The sequence below is a fragment of the Cupressus sempervirens genome, chromosome 7 (assembly GCF_028749045.1).
Source record: "Cupressus sempervirens isolate cs-2001-9-10 chromosome 7, ASM2874904v1, whole genome shotgun sequence".
NCBI classification, from domain to species: domain Eukaryota; kingdom Viridiplantae; phylum Streptophyta; class Pinopsida; order Cupressales; family Cupressaceae; genus Cupressus; species Cupressus sempervirens.
In genome coordinates, this window is record NC_143124.1 from 671470528 (window position 1) to 671476527 (window position 6000).

A 6000-nucleotide genomic window follows, 5' to 3' on the forward strand; every position below is an offset into this window, starting at 1 on the left:
AGGAGGAAGATTGGTTTCTTGGCAAAGCAAGAAACAAGATTGTATCTCACAGAGCACAACAAAAGCAAAATATGTAGCAGCAGCAAACAATTGCAATTAGATCATGTGGATGAAACAAATGTTGAAGGATATTGGAGTTGAGTTTACTGAACCTGTTGTCATACATTGTGATAACACAAGTACAGTAAGTATGTCTAAGAATCTTGTATTACATTTTAAGACGAAGCACATATCTATTAAGTATCATGTTTTGAGAGAGAATGTTGCAAAGAAAGAAACTAGATTGGAATATGTTACTACAAAGGAGAAAATTGCAGATATACTTACAAAGCCTTTACCTAAGAATAAATTTGAATGTTTGTGAGGTATGCTTGGGGTTATTTCTCCTGCCTACTTCAAAGTAGATGATGCAAAGATTGCATCAATCCAGTGGTACAAAGCACTATTGTTTATTTGGACTAAATGCTGATGCTTCCTCTATGGGGGAGTATTTGTGATTGAGATGAGTCATGAAGGACTATGGGTGATTGGTATTTCAACAATGTCTTTGGACACTTGAGTTGATTGAAAACATCGAGCAGTAGATTGACATAACAATGCCTTTGTCATTGATGTCAATGGGGGAGAGAATACATGAAAAACATTTCTTGAGAATGGGGAAGAGAAGTATCTCCTAAGAATGGGGGAGAGTTTTTCATGAGATGGAGAAAATATTGAAGTCAATGGGAGAAGTATATCAATGGGGAGCAACAACACTGATGAAGAATTGTTCCTGAGAGATTCAGATTTGATTGATGAAGAGGATTTGAAAAGATGAGAGCAGCAGCAGCAGTAGAGTTGTAATTGATATTTATGGAACTTAGATGTTTTTCATCTATGTTGCCATTAATGCCAAAGGGGGGGATTGTTAGCATGAATACTAATGATATTCCTATGAGGGAGTATACTAGCATTTGGGAGAGTGTTTGTGTGGTTATATGTTGCATTCATGACTGTGTTTGTCATTGATGTCAACATATTGGTTATTTTGTGAAAACTAACAAAGTAGTAGACAGAGATAGAGATCGTACAATTCGAGGATTAAAGATGAGATCAAGCGAAGTTGAGGATGTCTTGTATAGAGTGTCCTGATGATGTGGCTAAGACCACATGCAGAAAGTAGAAGACTACTGATAGTTAGTCGAGACTTACAAAAGACAGTTTACAGATCGAGTTCCTGAGAAGTGGTTTCTGGTAATCGGGTTACATTTCCTAACAGGGATATAATTTGGTTGAGCGAAGTTAGACAGGGGTAGAAGACACCCTAATGATGATATTAGTGAGTGCGCAAAGTTTGAGATCGCACGTGTGAAGGTTTTGTAAAAACTGTGAGCTGATAGTGTTATATAATTATGAAAAAATGTAAGATAGCATGTATTGTTTTATCTTAATGAGGTCCTATTGTAATTGTAAATTGGGAAAGCCTCAAGGTCGACTCAATGAATTATTTTGACAATTTGGTATAAAGGAAAGTTATTTTCCTTGTGATGATGTTTGGAATCAAGTATGAGATGCTTTTGAGATAAAAAGCAAATTGTAAGTGCGAGTAAGCGATCTAAGGGATTATTGTGATGTGAGTTTGTGGATTTAGTATTGAGATCTGAGAACTATTTGGTGCAGCAGAGGCACAGTGAATGAGTGCAGTGATTATATTTGGCAAAGAGTGCTAGTGGACAGTTCATCAATTGCTGTTGTTCTAAAAGGATTAATACAGAGACCAATTGGACAGTGAGTTTGCTGATCTTGCCCCTAAAGCTGTTTGCACAATGGGTCCTTCTATCTTCCACAACTCCTAACAGGGTTGGAATCTCCTCAAAGGGATTCAAAGTCTCCTAACAGAGTCCATCCTCTTACAAGGAATTTATATATTAATACATCATTTTGTGGGTACCATCCCCACCGGGATTTTCCCTCTGATCAAGGGTTTCCCTAGTTAACATATCTGGTGTTATTGTGTATGTTTATCTTCCTATGGTTGTTTATATTGATTACATATTTGAGAATTAATAAGGTTAATAAAAGTTGTTTGTTGTTTCTTTCACATCTTTCTGCTGTATCCCTTTTTTATCATGTTCTGAATATTGGAAAGTACATTTTGCTTGTTTGTTTTCAGCAACAGGTTTCAAGAATTGAAAGAAATTATATAAATTATGCAAGCAAAATCACCTGTACCAAACCCAAGGAAAGATAATTTTCCAAACTTGAAGCACAAACCTATATCCAAACTGGCAACTGAGGTGATTATGCTTGGAGGTGCTTTAAGTTTTCAGACCCAAGATAAAGATTCCAAAGGGCATATTTCTAGATTCATCTGGTTACCCTAGTAATGAAACAGTTAAACACAAATTTCTCAAAAGTGTTGAAGTTGTAACATTTTGAATGGCAAATGAATAAGTATATCTTGATGGTTGAGAACAGGGTGCATCTCCAGAAGAACTAAACCAAATAGGCACCCTGCAATTACCGCATTCTAGCTTGAGATAGGAAAGAATGTTTCCCAAAAACATAGGAATTCTCCAAACCTCGCACAATCAATTTTGTCAAAATAAGTGTAATCAAAAGAAGGAAATGAAACAGGAAACATGTCTGAAACTTGCAACAAGATTTCCAATGCTTCAATGGTAAGAAATGTTTGAAAGCTTTTTCTGCATGTTCACTAATTATTTAAGTTTTGCTTTTTTTAAAAGATGGTAAAGGTGGGTTTTTGAAAGGGTCCAAACACTTTTTCAAAGGTTATTAAAAATACCAAATAGCCCAGTAAACACCAGCAAAACTTTAAATGGGGAAAAGAGGAGAGTCTAGCTGCACAAAAGCTGTTAAGGAACAGCAAAGACACTAAGCTAACAGCAGACAGACAGCAAGAGGTAATAAAAAAAAAAGCAAACAGAAACAAGAGATCAATCCCAAGTCTTAGCAGGCATCTTAGAGCACGTAACAATCAGGGAGTATGCATACCGTCAACTACATTTTGTGCTGTTTTATCTGAAGCAAACTGTCAGCATATTCTCTCTCTCTCTCTCTCTCTCTCTCCTTCCCTCCCTCCCGGAAACCACCCCTGCATCAGCAGTTTGGAATGAGTGGAGAACTTGCTTGCAGATGAAAAGAGGACTGGAATCTATTTCAGTTAGGAGATCACTGCATTGCTTCTTTTGCACCTACCCAAATCCTACTAACAATATCACCAAGTTGAAATTGTCCAGCCTCTAGATCAATAGCATGTCTCTCTTCCATGTGATTTCTTTAAGCAAGGAACCTGCCATGATTCCTACAAAGGAAATCCTCACTAGGACTTTCAGATCTAGTGACCGAATACAGCACTGAACCCTTATGCATTTTTCCGATGGAGTCCTTCAATATCCACATCTTGCAACCAAAAACCATCCATTGAAAAAATCAGAATGGAGTGGAAGAATGGTCTTGGAAGGTTCAAAAGCATACAGGCTCTAGCACAACTCTCCTGATAACCATCACAAGAAGAATCTGTTTGATAAAAGACTGAATATGATCCAGAATTGAACAGATTCCTTCCTCTGATCAGCAAATGAAAGGAATATGGTAGAGGAATACCCAAAATTGTTCCACAGAAAGAACCACCAGATCAGGATCAAAAAAGGGCTTCCGAGGGCTGATGGATACCCCAGCATTGCCGAATTAGTAATGCCCTTGAGCTGAAATGTGGTCCTTACCTAAATCAAGAAGATGCCATTCGAGAGGGGGAGATGGATAGCATGTCATGTTTCAGACATCCTCATGCAGAAATCCTGCTTCTTGACAGATTTACATACAATTTTTAGTACCATAATAAAAAAATTGTGTTATCGATTTTTGTAAGGTATATCACAATCAGTTTCTTTCTAGAGAGATAAACAGAAACTTGAAAGACAAATTCATAGAGGACAATCGGCCTAATTGTTTCATAACCTGTGTTTTACTGTTACCAGAGCACAACATTCGGTTAAACGTAATAAATACCGCCCAAAATCTGCGAAAAACTCCAACAGGAGATTGGTTAATGGATAGATGTCTGCCTCGATGAAGAGCTCAATGGTAGAAATCGCAGTAGAATATAGATACTCCTATGGACATGTGTTGAAAAGGTCACGTTTCATGCAGAAATAGTTTTCTATTTGTCGAAATTTGCTTTTCTCGGTAATCCGGCTGAATTTTCATAGCAGACCAAAAACAGATTACGAAAAACCAACTTTTAGAAAAGTGGGTTTGGAATTGAATAGTCCCTTCCCATTCTGTTTCTGGTAAACAGGTCAAGGGAAAGTCCATGTCCGAAAATAAATTGAGCAGATAGTAACCCTTAGGCGTGGCAACTTATCATGGGGGTCAGGGTAGTTGTTATTCCAAAAGCACTCAACTGGTTAAAAACGCACTTGAAGCACATCATGAAAACAGGCACCAACGGAAGCGGAATTTCTTCCTTTGGTCTACAAATTCGCAGAGACTGACTGATTTAAAAATTCGAACTCCCGAACATTGCAAGAATTTGATTAATCGATTGAACTCGTATCTTTTCAAAAATATTCCTTGAACTGTAAGACAAATGACAATGGTAATTTTAAAGGGTTTATTTGGCCGATTGGCTAATTGCGCATAGAACATTACCAATTGAAATGTCAAATACATATTCGACAAATTTTCATATTCAATTTACGAAAGATCATAAAAATCACCAAAACGTGCATGCATCAAAACTTAAAAGTTAGTATTATGATCTTTAAAATCAAACTAAAAGAGATACACTGTGTTCATCTACACATCCATATACGCCTTTCAATCTAAACAGAATAGTAAATCACACTCTCTGGGTGAAAAAGGTTTGGAGAGACTCACAAGCAGAAAGACGAATCCAAATGGTTTGGGTTACGAGTCTTGGCCTGCGAAGGGCGCGGAGAACAACACTGGACCTCCCTTAATGATTGAGTTTTATATGATTTGTTTTCGTGTAAGGATCATTTTCCCATTGAATTCAGTTGATGAATCGAAGCAGAATGTTAGTTTGCTCGGCTTATCCTATTTTTTTTTAGCTTAATTTAGTAAACGAAAGATTCCCCTCAGCGAACAGACCGTGGTTGACAAGCAATGGATATTCTTTGTATTCTTATAGAGTAGGCTTTGAGGTTGATAAAAGAGATTATGATTGAATCTTGTTTATTGTTGAATTGGGTTTTAAGGCATCTCAATCCCAATTTGCTCCCGCCCTCAACAAACCTATTTCGAATGGCCGAGCGTAACTACCATTAATGCCCGGAGTTCGTGAGGGACGAGCCTGTTTATTTTAAGGTTCATCCACCATTAGGACTTGGTTTCGTTGAGGTAGTGTCTAATCAAGTCGGTAGTTCGCCTACTGCCTTTGTGTTTACATCAATCCGCCTCACTTCGAGTCTCATCTGTAATTGGAGCGGTTTGTTGCATTCACCCATCATCTCATGATTTGGCTACCTCTGGCTGGGGAAGACCTTTCTTGGATGGAAGGCATCCATGTCAAAAGTTTACTACATGTATATGGAGCGTGCTATTGATTGTCAAGGCCTATGTATTGATGTTAAAAGTCTCGCTTAACTTTCTTTGCTCAACAATATAACTCGCCACCTAATAAGGTCAAAAAGTGGAACACATTTTTAAATTGTAAATTTCTCAAGGTGGTCAATCTCTTCTAGAGACTTCTTAATCATTTAAAATGAATTATCATTATATAATTGGGAATATGATAGAAGAAGAAGAGGTGATAAATGTAAATGTATAGGATATATTTTTGTTGAATTTCATGAGTTGTCTTAACAATAGAATTGGATTGTTTTGTGTTAATTGGAAAGACTATCTTCGATGGTCATAGACTTCACTAGTGGTACAAATCCACCGATGCTCATCTCAACTAAGGCTGAAATCGAAATTTAGGGCTACATGACAGTTAAATTAACCAAAATACTAATGGAATGGAAGGCTCTGTCA

The 6000-nt window shown here is 37.2% G+C and overlaps 1 protein-coding gene across 2 annotated transcripts in view; it reads right to left on the bottom strand.

The window, feature by feature from the left end:
* Positions 1 to 5555, bottom strand: part of LOC149548452 (uncharacterized) — a 98653-nt gene extending 93098 nt beyond the window's left edge. The window contains exon 1 of one of the 2 annotated variants that reach the window (XM_089792520.1): positions 4882 to 5555. The gene's annotated coding sequence lies outside the window, so the exon portion shown is untranslated. The remainder of the gene's footprint in view (positions 1 to 4881) is intronic. The other variant, XM_089792521.1, reaches the window with a different exon arrangement.
* Between the last annotated feature and the right edge of the window lie 445 nt (positions 5556 to 6000).